Source organism: Glycine max, chromosome 16, assembly GCF_000004515.6.
Source record: "Glycine max cultivar Williams 82 chromosome 16, Glycine_max_v4.0, whole genome shotgun sequence".
Taxonomy (NCBI): Eukaryota; Viridiplantae; Streptophyta; class Magnoliopsida; order Fabales; family Fabaceae; genus Glycine; species Glycine max.
The window spans coordinates 28,045,709-28,059,553 of NC_038252.2; the positions used below are offsets into that span (position 1 = coordinate 28,045,709).

At 35.8% G+C, this 13,845-nt stretch overlaps 2 long non-coding RNA genes across 2 annotated transcripts; one reads left to right on the forward strand and one right to left on the reverse strand.

Annotated features, from left to right (window-relative positions):
- The first annotated feature begins 301 nt into the window (after window positions 1–301).
- LOC102670008 (uncharacterized) lies at window positions 302–1,708 on the forward strand. Its single transcript, XR_005889026.1, has 4 exons — window positions 302–339; window positions 638–755; window positions 843–914; window positions 1,656–1,708. It is a non-coding gene; the product is annotated as an uncharacterized lncRNA (long non-coding RNA).
- Window positions 1,709–3,622: 1,914 nt separating this feature from the next.
- Window positions 3,623–4,403, reverse strand: LOC106796492 (uncharacterized). The gene is made up of 5 exons (XR_001385440.3): window positions 4,356–4,403; window positions 4,092–4,275; window positions 3,954–4,019; window positions 3,760–3,875; window positions 3,623–3,688 (listed from the first exon to the last, which is right to left on the reverse strand). It is a non-coding gene; the product is annotated as an uncharacterized lncRNA (long non-coding RNA).
- Window positions 4,404–13,845: the final 9,442 nt, after the last annotated feature.

Below are 13,845 nucleotides of genomic sequence, written 5' to 3' on the forward strand. Positions count from 1 at the left end.
TATTCTAGTGTGTCATTGCCATTCTCATTAATTTTTTGATGTTGAGAGAGAAATTTGGATCCTCTATAATGACAGCTACCCAGTTCCTTTGTTAAACTTTTCATAAGTACTAGCAATAATACTTTTATTATTTACTTGGGAAGGAGTACGGGTATAGATGTTATCAAATCACTTTCATAAATCAACCAGTTCCAGAGCTTTTATATGCTGTTCCTTATTCCTAAGTTGTATTTTTCTACTTAGTGTATAGCATATTTTGATGCTACAAAGTTTGTTGCCCTATTTGAAACTATCTTCAGTTGTCCATGGTTGCAGAAGGAGAAACAACTGATGGAGATTGTGAGTTCAGTTTTCTAGCTATATCCTATGTGTTTGATCCTTTTCTTTAAATGTGAATGCCATGTTTGTTATAATGCTCATTTATTAAATGTTTATAGTTCGTAGAACTAAGCTTTAGTAAGTTCAAAACCAGAAGCACTGGACCTGCTTTAGTAAGTTAAGATAAACCAAATTTGTGTCTTGCATGTTTTAGAAAAATTTTGTCAGTATTAATTATTTCTTCTGCTCATCTTCAGAGCAATCAAAAGTTATACAACTCTGCATAAGATCTCAGTGACTGAATTGTATTCTTTGGCAGTGACCACATTTTTGTCTCTTATAAATACCTGGGAGAACACCCCTCCTAATTGGGTGGGTTCAGATCCTTGTGATGATTGGGTTGGAATCAAGTGCAAGAATTCACACATTACATCAATGTAGCGTCTCTTACCTGATACGCTCGGTTGTTGTTTCATTCTCCAGAATTTGTTTTTGAGATATTAACTTGATTGCTAGTATTTCAGAACATTATCAAGCACCGGTTTGGCTGGTCAGCTTTCTGGAGATATTGGATCACTATCTGAATTAGAGACTTTGTAAGTATTTTATTTTGAGTATGTGCTTGTACCATATCAAATTTAAGTCACACCTGGAGGATGTCAAACACTGCTCAGTTTCCACCCTATTAACTGTGACCAGAAGGCAATGATCAAGCCATGAGTGTGTGTCATATACCTCAAGCGAGGACAATTTGCCACCGGGATTTGCATGATGCATCCAGAAAGTATTAGTGTTAAGCTAACACTTGGGAAATGGCTTAAGACTTGTATATTATTTCCATGGTTTTTACGTATTTTATTATTTATCAAGAATTTATTTTTAAAAAATAGGGATACAGAAAACAAGGATCAGGAATCCTCAGAATCCATGTAACAAAATCAGCATATGTTGCATTTCATTCTATCCAAATGCATCTTTTGCATGCAAAAGGAGCATTACTCCATAACATCTAACCTTCTTTCTACCAGTACCCAAACATAAGGCACAGAAAAATGTCTAATACTTGCTACGAACCCAAAGAACCTACTTCCACTCACCACTGCTTAGAAATCTGACAATGCAGAAAGGGATGTTTGGCAGAAACTCCTGTGACATAGCACAAACATCTGATGGCAAACACTTCGTGTGGACAATGTACTTGAACCAATAATATTAATTCCATTAATTATCTGTCTAAACTAAGCTCAGAGAGAAAGCAGTTTTTATGATTTGATCTCTTTTTTAATTCTTGATTTTTCTTTTTCTACTTTAAGTAACTACCAATTTTTCTCTTATAGGGATCTATCTTACAACAAGGACTTGACTGGACCACTTCCAGAATCCATTAAGGAATTGAAGAAGCTGGCAACCTTGTAATGCAGAATAGATTGCTACTAACTCAAATCTGAATTAGTTTTGATAAAAAAATCCTAACAAACCAGATGTTTTCTCGTTTGTCAACAGAATTCTTGTTGGTTGTAGCTTCAAGGGTCCTATTCCAGATAGCATAGGAAATATGCAGGAGATTTTATATGCTGTTTCTTATTCCTAAGGTGTGTATTTTTTTACTTAGTATATTGCATACTTTGATGTCATAAAAATTTGTTGCCCTATATAAAATTATCTTCAATTGTCCACAGACCACTAATTCCATTGCATATTGACAAAAGAGCATATGCTTCAAAGTTAAGCAGAACCCAATTTTGATGCATAATGCATTTATCTTCTGATAGATATGACACGGACAGTTCATTCCATTGCATGTCTTGAAAGTTCAAAAATATCTAGAGCCATATGAATTTTTTTTCTTCTGAGAAATCTGAGCAGTTAATTGAAATTTCAGCTTCCTTTTTTTTGTTTCCTTTAAAATTATATGAGAAAATTTGAAAGGGAATAACTTATAATGGAGGCAAAATTATTTTTCATGTGTCAGACTTTATGACTTCCTAGCAAACAAGAACAATAACAATAACAATAACCTTATCCCATCTACCACACTATTTATAATTGGTTAAAATTTATTCTTTTAGGTACAAATTAAAATTTATTAGAAATTATAAAATAATGAGTGAAATTCATTAAACATCAAGTGGGCTCACTTTTGTGCTTATTGGTAAATTTCAGTTAATAATGAAAATTGTGACCTAGGATAATGATTTACTTTGAGAAGTAATGATAACAAGGGATGAAAACTGTAATTAACTATTAAGTCTAATTAGTCCTAATTAGTCTTAACCACTGGATCAGTATGTATAAATGAGGGTCTGTGTGGAGGAATAGAAAAAGGAAATAGTTTAGATAAAACAAATTTTAGGAACAGAAAGATTTTCAATATAAAGCCTTGAGAGAATAGGGGATCTTAAAAGCTCTATTATATATGCTTGTTTCTTCACAGGCCTTCATTATGAAAACTGGACCAATGACCAAAAACAGAAAAGTAATGTAAATGCTTCTTCTCAAACTCTGTTTTGGTTATACGTAGCTTTCAAGTTATTTATCCTCAACTCAACCACAAACAATAACGTTCATTTCTTCTCCTCTCTTCCTGTATCAATAGTTCAATAGTTTCTTCTCCCTCATTTTATTGTCACTTTGAAATATTTTTCTCTTTTAATTTATTTGTCACATTAGAATATTCATATTTCAACCTATAGATATGATGCATAGTTACTGCTTCAATAAAAAAAATATTTTAATCGATAATAGCTGACTTAATGCCACTACTGCCTCACAAGAGCTAACTAAAAGTAAGGGGCAGTTGGCATTCTATACAAGTAAAAAGATCGTGGGTATCTAATCATGCCACTTGTTTCCATTTATTCAACTCATTGTTATACTTCAAAATTTGAGGTTTAGAAAATTTGCTGGACTGCATAATCACAAGGCATCTCAGATGTGATTATTGCCTTCCAATTGTGTTATGGGGGAGAAAAGAACTTTGAAAAATTTTCAGCTTTCTTGTCCAAAAGATATAGCTCAACCAGATTATGGGGAACAACCTTTTTATTAAATTATTTCCCATTATGTCTCTAGACTGTTCAGAACAGGACTGAGAAATAGATAATACAAAGCCCATAAAATGGTATAGAATCATGATTAAACAGAATAGATGACTAATTCAATGGACAATACCACTGAATTAATTGACAACAAACAGTATAAATTCATCCAAAATTATTCAGGTTTTGATGTTCTTTGAAAAGGAGAAGTTTGAAATTGTCAAAAATAAGATACGGGTAATGGATTAAGGAATCAAATAATCCTCTACCTGGAGCTTTTCTTGCCGCTCTACAAGTTTATCCCTTGCAAGTGCAGCTGCTGCCGAGGCATCCTGACACCAGTGAAAAGTCAAGACATGATCTAAAATGAGTAAATTGCAGAAGTTTTCAGATCTAGGTTTACCCCTGTGCCCGTCTTTCTGTATTTAGCCTTAATTTCCTCAGCTGTTCTAGCTTTTGGTTTCAAGTCTGTGCTTGCTTCTTCAAGAAATTTCTGTCTGTCTGTTCCTTTCCCTTTATCTGCAAGGCAACCATTCAATATTCAAAAGGTAAAATCATAAAATACTTTTTGGTGAAAATAAAACAATATAGATGTACCTCTCTTGTCAATATCGATTTTCTGAGGAGATGAGAAGACTACAGGTTCATCAATTTGAATGTCATCTGCAAAAGATAAGGTAACATTTTAAGAAAATAAAGAATCCTAGTTGGCAGTAGAAAATGTTAGGGACAAACCTATGTCAATCGCAAAAGGATCTTACTTATCTACTGTGCTCGAGGAAGACTTTAAGAAAGGAGGACTGGAGAATAATTGTTTTAAATTTTCCAGTCTATTAGTATGAACTGATTGATTTGCATTCTGATCCGCATTCCCCGCTTTAAAGTTCTTAGCTATATTAACAAAGATAGAAGATGCTCCCTATAGCAAGATAAGTTCAATTACAAGTCCTGAAAAAAAATAATGGGAGAAAAAGCACTACAAGCCTGAACAAACTAGACCTTTCTTTCATTTTGCTTTGGAGATAGACTTGCTGTAGCATCTACTGCATCTGCAAGAACTTCATCATGAGACAATAGAAATAATTTTGTAGAGAGGCTGATCACATTCAGCAGCCACCTGTGGGTTGTCCCAGGCTCTCTTTTATTGAGCAATTAGTCATCAATTCTTAGAGCTTTGCTATGTTGAAACATTTTACTCAATACTTTGAATATGAACAATACTAATAGTGCTTTATACTGTGGGGTTAAAAATTGATGACTAATTGCTCAATAAAACATATATAGCCAGAAAAGGGAGGAATGATGAAGTTACCAGAACTCATTTTCACAGTTCAACAGTGATATGCAAGCAGTTTCATTCCCGTTGACCTGTAAAACAAGATAGCCACGAGTTTGATTATAAAACAAAAAGAAGCTAACTTAATTTGTAGGAACACTAGGAATCATGCATGCAACATGTTTTCTTGCATTTTCTGTGCAAAATCCTTTTGCAGAATCCAAAACACATAAAAGGTAAATGTAAGGTGGTTTTAATTTTTTTCCTTAAAGTAGAACTATTGATGCTAATTGTAGATTATCATGAACTGACTCTCCAAAATCTTAAGCTTCTGGATGAAAACTCACAAATGGTTTTGCTTTTGCTTTGACTTCTGAACATATTTTACACTCTTTGCAGGTTGCTTGTTATCTTGGAAGACCAGAGGAGTTCAAAATAACAGTGTCGCGATAAGTAATTGCTCATACATTTCCTAGGTAATTAGGTCTCTTATTGCGTATTGTTGCCATCATTTTTTAGGCCTTGTCTGGCTTGCATCACAATTGAAAGAAATTAGTTTGATGGTTAAAATGGTATACCTTTTGTCTTCATTATTACTCGAATTACATTTAGAAAGACCTATTAAGAAAATATCTGTCAATTAAACAATTTATTAGTAATATTTTTTTTATAGCATTCCATTTTATTTTTTTTTTGGAATTGTCTGCACAATGTTTCATCTTTCCCCAACAGTTATAAATTGCTAATGATATTATTTGTCTTGAATTGGTTCGTTTGACTCTGCATGGATTCATTCCCCCTCCCTATTAACTAATTATATAATATGATGAAATAAGAAATTGATTAGTGGCTTTCTATAATTAGGACAGGAGGCTGCTATGTTTGGTTTGGAAAAGATAAGAGGGAGCATATACATATATATATGTGTGTGTGAGAGAGAGAATTAGGGCGTGAACATGGAAAAGATAAGAGGGGGTTGGTTGTTCTCCACTGCTATAACACTACTCTTACTGTGGTCTTACAAGCTTTGCTATGATGCAGGTGTTACCGTTAAGGCGTGTGGCGACTGTTAAGGATAGCAATATAGTTGATACACTTCCATTTAGCATACTGTCATCTCATTGAAAGTTGCATCCCCGACAACAAAGATTTCCTTACTATCATCGTTCGAGGTATGTATGTGATTCTCACACTTATGTGCTTAAGTATTATAGGCAATGGTTGACATGTTACTATTCTTTAGTAGTACATTGTAATTCATTGAGTGAGCCATAGTTCCCCGTTTGAGATTGAATACAACGATTAATACGGATAGTTTGGATTAATTGTTGTATTCAAACTTGAATTGTCCGTTTGGACAGTTTGGGAAGACAAATTGTTTTTACTTCATTTTGACTTATAAGTTAAGTATGTTGTGTTATTTTTGACTAAATTTCGAGCAATGCATCTTGCTTTGTTCTCTGGGTGCATACATGATAGGCGTGAATTGATGTCACCCCTTTCATGTTGTGTACTTGGAGACCAAAGCGAAATGCTGCCGAAATTTTGTCAAAATTAACATAACCGTCTTAACTTGTTTGTTTGGATGAAGTAAAAAATTGTCTTTCCAATTGGGGTAGGGTCATACCTTTTTATGAAAAAGAGAGGTTGACATGCATATCGGTTAATGTGCGGGCTATGGCAGTACACCAAAATGGATCGAAGTTGGATGACAAGACCACGCATAAGTGACGAGTATGACAATGGAGTTGAAGATTTCTTGCAATTTGCCAAACATAATGCAGCACCCATTGGTGGACTATACTTATGTCCATGTGTTAATTGTTTGAATGGACGACGACAATCTTTGGATGACATTAGAACACATCTTATATGTGATGGTATTAGTCCAAATTATACGAAATGGATTTGGCATGGTGAATTACCACAAATGTCATCAAGCCCTTCGACTGCTCCAGTTGACGAAGAAGTTGGTGATCGTATAGAAGACATGCTACGTGATCTTGGACAAGAGGGTTTTAGGCAAGCACATTCACCTTACTATGAAAGCTTAGATACTGATTCTACGACTCCATTGTATATGGGATGCACAAAGTACACACGGTTATCAGCGGTCTTAGGTTTGGTGAATTTGAAAGCAAGATTTGGGTGGAGTGACAAAAGCTTCAACGAATTACTTTTGTTATTGAAGAATATGCTTCCTGTAGATAACACATTACCCAAGAACCATTACGAGGCAAAGAAGATATTATGCCCTGTGGGTATGGAATACCACAAAATACATGCATGCCCTAATGATTGTATTTTGTATAGACATCAATTTGTTGAAATGCGCAGCTGCCCTACATGTGGAGCGTCACGTTACAAAGTGAAGTCTGATGAAAGCAGTGTTGATGGAAGCACATACAAAGATTGTCCATCAAAAGTGTGTTGGTATCTTCCAGTAATACCAAGGTTTAAGCGATTGTTTGCTAATGTACAAGACGCGAAAAACCTAACATGGCATGCTGATGGGAGGATTAAAGATGGATTGCTCCGTCATCCTGCTGATTCTCCTCAATGGAAGTCAATTGATGAGTTGTATCCGGAATTTGGACAAGATCCCAGAAACCTAAGGGTTGGTCTCGCCTCCGATGGAATGAATCCTTTTGGGAACTTGAGCTGCAACCACAGTTCGTGGCCTGTTTTGCTGATGATTTACAACCTTCCTCCTTGGTTGTGCATCAAACGGAAGTACATAATGATGTGTATGATGATAGCCGGTCCAAGACAGCCAGGAAATGACATTGATGTGTATCTTGCTCCGTTGATTGAAGACCTCAAGAAATTGTGGGTAGAAGGGGTTGATGTGTATGACAGGAATGCTCAGGAGACATTCAGGTTGCGTGTAATGATTTTTTGCACCATTAACGACTTTCTGGCATATGGGAATTTGAGTGGATATAGCGTCAAAGGCCACCACGCATGTCCTATATGTGAGAAAGACACAAGTTACCTCCAATTAAAGCATGGGAAGAAGACAGTGTATACAAGACATCGAAGATTTTTAAAAGCTTTTCACCCATACAGGCGAATGAAGAAGGCATTTAATGGCACATCTGAGTTTGACAGTGCACCGATTCCTTTGTCAGGTCATGAAGTTTTTGATCGGGTAAAGAACATCGTCACTATATATGGGAAGACACAAAAAAAGGATGGATCCCACAACCAGCTTTGGAAGAAAAAGTCTATATTTTTTTATCTGCCTTACTGGTGTCATTTAGATGTGAGACATTGCTTAGATGTTATGCATGTTGAGAAAAATGTATGTGATAGTCTAGTTGGGACACTGCTAAACATTAAAGGCAAGACAAAAGATGGTTTGAAATGCCGTCAAGATTTAGTAGAGATGGGCATACGACAACAGTTGCACCCAGTTTCAAAAGGTGTTCGAACTTATTTGCCGCCCGCATCTCATACAATGTCAAAGACTGAGAAAAAAAGCTTTTGTCATTGTCTGAAAAATGTCAAAGTCCCACAAGGATACTCTTCAAATATAAAGAGCCTTGTATCTGTGAGTGATATGAAATTGGTTGGCTTGAAGTCTCATGATTGTCACATTTTAATGCAACAATTATTGCCTATAGCCATCCGGGGTATATTGCCTGACAAAGTAAGGGTTGCAATAACTAGATTGTGTTTTTTCTTCAATGCCATCTGCAGCAAAGTAATCGACCCAAAACAGTTGGATGATTTGGAAAATGAGGCTTCCATTATCATTTGTCAATTGGAGATGTATTTTCCACCTGCATTTTTTGACATAATGGTTCACTTGTTTGTTCATCTAGTTCGAGAAATACGATTGTGCGGGCCCGTTTATCTGCGTTGGATGTATCCGGTTGAGCGGTACATGAAGGTATTGAAAGGTTATACGAAAAATCAATATCGCCCCGAAGCAAGCATTGTTGAAAGGTATGTGGCTGAAGAAGCCATTGAGTTTTGTTCTGAGTACATTGAAAATGGTTCACCTGTCGGTCTTCCTGAAAGCCGTCACGAGTCCACCCGACAAGGCAGGGGTACACGAGGATTCAATGTTGTAACCATGGATCGGGAACAGGTCTCTCAAGCGCATTTATATGTACTAAACAACACTGCTGAAGTTATACCATACTTAGATGCTCACAAGGAATATGTTGCAGCTTGTCACCCAAACATGAATATGATGCGCGTGTTGCAGGAGCACAATAGGAGTTTCAATAATTGGTTTAGAAAAACAATTTTTGGAATTAACACTGCTTCTAAGACATTAACAATGTTAGCTATTGGGCCTAATCTGAATGTCCTTACTTGGAAGGGGTATGATATCAACAATTATTCATTTTACACAAAATCGCAGGATGATCACAGTGTTGTACAAAACAGTGGAGTCACCATTGATGCTCATTCGGACCACTTTAGTACTGCAGTGGATAACCATCCTATTCGAGCGTCCATGCCTTATTATGGACAAATCAAGGAAATTTGGGAGCTTGATTATGGTGAATTTAGAGTGCCTGTTTTCAAGTGCCAATGGGTTAATGGAAATGCAGGTGTCCGACAAGACAAAATGGGGTTTACTTTGGTTGACCTTCAAAGGATTGGTTATAAGGACGAGCCATTCATCCTGGCAGCACAAGCAAGACAGGTGTTCTATGTTGAAGATCCCAACGACTCAAGATGGTCAGTTGTTCTTCAGGGGAAAACAATTGGTATATCTCCCGATATTGATGCTTCAACCCTTGATGTTAACGACATGCCGACCTTCTCCACAGAAATGCCTCCCGTAAATGATGAAAATGAGGAGGATGATGTATATGCGAATCATATCGATCATGACGAAGGTTTATGGGAAAATACATCTACTTGAATGCGGTATATAACACCATTTTGTTTACCTTATCCATTGTCATTTTAAATTTCTTATTATTTGTATTTCATTACTATTTGATGCATTTATGTTGTGGTAATTTAGTTGGCTTAATTTATTTCCGTATTTCTATGCAGGCATGGCAACACCCCCGAGGTCCCCTCCACCAGCAGATTCTCCTACGGAAACCACAAAAAAGAAGACTAGACAAACTACCAGGATGCGAAGGTTGACTGCCAAAAGCTTAGATCAACCACGACCAACTGTCCACGTCAACCCTTCTACTGGTAGAGGATCTGGTCCTTATAAAGAAAAATTTCATAGTTACCTGGGGGTAGTGGCACGGGAGAAAATCCCTATCGTTCATACAACTTGGAAGGATGTCCCAGAAACTCTAAAAGTTCTTGTATGGGATGACATTTTGGTAAGTACGCTAAACTGGTAACTATATGTGTCCCAGAATCTGCATGCTGTTTATGAAACTACAATGGCTTTGAATTTGGGATCCATAACTGTGGTTTGTAGTTCTGGAAGGTTTTGTGGCTGTATTAGCCATATTTGCCTGAAATTTCAGTAACCATGACTGTGATTGCAACTGTAATTTAAATCCTTGGATACTAGCAACTGAAAATATTTGTGAAGATGTTTTATGAATTAGATTGTTCTGCTCAATGGGATGAGTAAACATGAATTGGATTGATATGCAGATAGAAGTATGAGAGGTTGTACTTATTGATTTAGATGTCAGAATAGGAGTTCTGGTTGTCTAGATTTTAGAACATGTTTGTACTGTTTTTTTATGGCATAATTACATGGAGAGTCGTTTTTGTTTTATCTGTTAGACATAAATTATGGGAATCTTGGCTCTTAACTTAGGTTTATTCTGTCTCAATCTCACTTGTAACATTGGACATACTTATTATTTTTTTTTTCATTTAGGTTCTTATGGTGACCATATAAATTGCCTCTTTGACCTATAAATGGTTGTTATTAGTAGTTGCTCTGGTTTTTGGTGTGGTATGTGTCTCATTCTTTAAACAAGACATTTTGTTATGTTATTTGTGGTTTAATTTGGTTCTTTTGTCATGGTGATTGGGTTAGAAGAGACCAAAATAATTCAAAATTGCTGATGACAATGGTATTTTGCCTTCTAGTTTTTATCTGGGTATGGGGGGGGGGGAAATTCATAATACACGGCACTGTTGAAATTGTATGATCTCATGCATATGCTAGTACTCCTATAATAGATTGGCTTGATTTGGTGCCACATGCACTGTTTGTCAGCTTATATGCCTCAATGAATCTGGGTGTGCCATTGATAAACACTACTAAGGCTTTAAATTCTGGTGTGTGCAACTGCTGTATCACTGTTTTGGCGGTCTTTGCGATTGCATTAGCCACATTTACCACATATCAGTAACCACTTGACTACAACTATGACTGCAACTGCAATTTAAGACTTTTGGCACTACCAACTGAAAACATTTTAAAGGCTATTCTTTGAATAATAATCTTGATCAATTGGATGACTAGGCATGGATTGGATTGACATGCAGATAAATGCATGGGAGGTTGTGTTTATTGAATTAGATGGCATAATAGGGATTCCAATTTCTAGATTGTAGATTGTGTTTGTACAACTTTGTTGATGCATGATTACACAGAGAGTTATGGTTATTTGTTAAAACATAAATTATGTGAGTCTCAATTTTCAACTTGGTGCTATTCTGTGGCATTCATAACATTGGTGCTATTCTCTTGGACCCATATATGATTGTAATTGATAGTTCTCTGGTTATTGGTGTTTTCTGACATTGCTATGTTGGATGCCAAAGAGTTCCACTTGAAGTATATAGCCACAAAATGATTAACTTTTTATTCTTCAAATTATGCACATGTTAATTGTTCATGCGGGTGTTCTGTTTTAGTGAGGTAAGTACTAAGTATAAGTACTCTAGTTAGCTAGTTTGGTTAAAATAGTTGCTCAAAAGATTCCATTTTGGACATGCTGGACAAATGACCCCCTGTGCGTCATATTACCTTGAAACCAATCATGCATGAAAAAAGCAAACATATTGAAATCTATTGACATTTTATAAGCGACAAAATCCATTTAGATGACATTGTCACAACTTTTGTCAACTCAAATGACCAGCTTGTAGACATCCTCATAAATCATTTGGAGAACATTATTTTTACAATAAGCTTGGATCATATGATATATATATATATATATATATATATATATATATATATATATATATATACATACATACACTCCAACTAGAGAGGTAGTGTTAGACATATAAGGATGATTCAGTTAGTCATATTATTTTCTGCATCTTTAGCTTAATGTGTTTTTTTTTTACAGCAGTAAAACAAGCTCTCTTTACTATTGAAATTGAGAGTGTTTTAACAAGACACATAAGGATTCTTCATTTTTGTGTTTATCTCTTTTGTTTAAGAGCTATAAAATTACTTATTAGAAAATGAAACATATTGTGTGTTTATGCTCAAGTTATAGAACAAACCATTCCAACACTAGGCCCAAATGACCCAAGTGAGCCCATTGGCTGTGGAGAAACAGATGGCGATAGAGGCATCAAAGATCTCTGTCTTTCTAATGGTTTTGAGCAGTCTGACCAGATTCCACCAGATCTTGATTAAGATATGGTAAGCTAGGAGGAACCACCTGATGATAATAAGGTGAATTAAGATATGGTAAGCTAGGAGGAACCACCTGATGATAATAAGGTGGCCCAGTGTATGGAAATTGCTGAGGGGAGTATAACTATGTGTCTACACCTACAGACGGCAAAGGTGTGGTAACTGGGGAATATGGTCCATAAGGCACTTGTGGGTTGAAGCCATACCTAGAATGGAAAATAAGAGATGGATTTTCATTGTAAACACCCTAAAAAAGCCATGTATAGTTGAAGTTCCAAGGTGGTCGATCAACTTAATAAAAGAGTTAGAATTCTTTCAACGAATAAAAAAAGACTTGCAGAAATGAAGAAATAAAGATTAACCTCTATAGTAGAAAGCCTGGGCTTGGGGAGCATACACATTAGGAGGATACATAGGACAATCTCCAACTGAACCTAAAGATCCTGATTGACTTGTGGTCTCCCTTGAATGACCTATAGTTGTTGTACCCTGAGAAGAGTTCAAAGATATTGAACTTTCAGGTATTGATAAATGAAACTGAAAAATATGACATAACATATGCAGGGGGGATATCTAGTGAGAGGACTGCTTTTATATGAGAGCAAGAGAACCACTACCTACTACTTTTATATGAGAGCAAGAAAACAGGCAGTAGCAGTACAAATTATTGAGCAACCAAAGCTAAATTTGGAGATAGCAAATCCAGACGTGCAAACAAATGCACACATGATTAAAAGAAAGAACGTGAATATACTTTGAAATGGAAAGCGGGCAAGGGCGCAGTAAAACAGTATTGCTGGAAGCATAAAATGAAGTGTAATAGATCCCACATACAAAAATAAAATGAATTACCCTTTAGGATGATAATTTAAGCCATAATTATGAAATCAAAAAACGGGGAAGCTTGACTTAAACCACCACCCACACACACTATAAAAGCCTTGACGTAAGTATATTGTAAACACATTTGGTTTTATGCATGTTAAAGTGTAAATTTGCTGGCTGTGTGTATAGGGATTAAATATAATTAGTTTTCTTTTAATTTCCTGTTGTTTATAAATGTAAATGTAAATTATGCATAGGATTTAAATTATTGTGTATATCTTTTCTCAGTTTATTGCTTATAAGTTTATTTCTTATAAGTCTATGCGTGGTTTGAAAAAATATCTTAATCTCGCATATGATTGTGCATTGTATTAAGGCCATCTCATACTATGACTGTGCATTGTATTAGGGAAAAATGCTTCCATATATGTAATTTTTAGTAATGTACAACAGTAAGGTACAACAGACTGTTTTGTCAACTTTTTATAAGCAGCTTGCAACCTTCTAGTGACTGGTTCTGTGACATTTAATTGCGGTGGAAATGTGGTCTATGCAGTAACAAATTTAACTTTGTCTATTTATTATTTTAGGCCAAATTTGACATACCTGAAGGTTTAACTGCGAAGAAGAAGGTTATGTCCACCGCTGGGACCAGATGGAGGCAATTTAAGTCCTCCCTGACGACCAGATATGTATATGCTGAGAATGACGATGAACAAAACAAGGATCCATCTGCTAAGTATGGTATTGATCGAAATACATGGGAAGAATTTGCAAAGACTCGACAGACCCCTACTTGGAAGGTTTAAATTTCAATCTTTTTACATAACATTTTA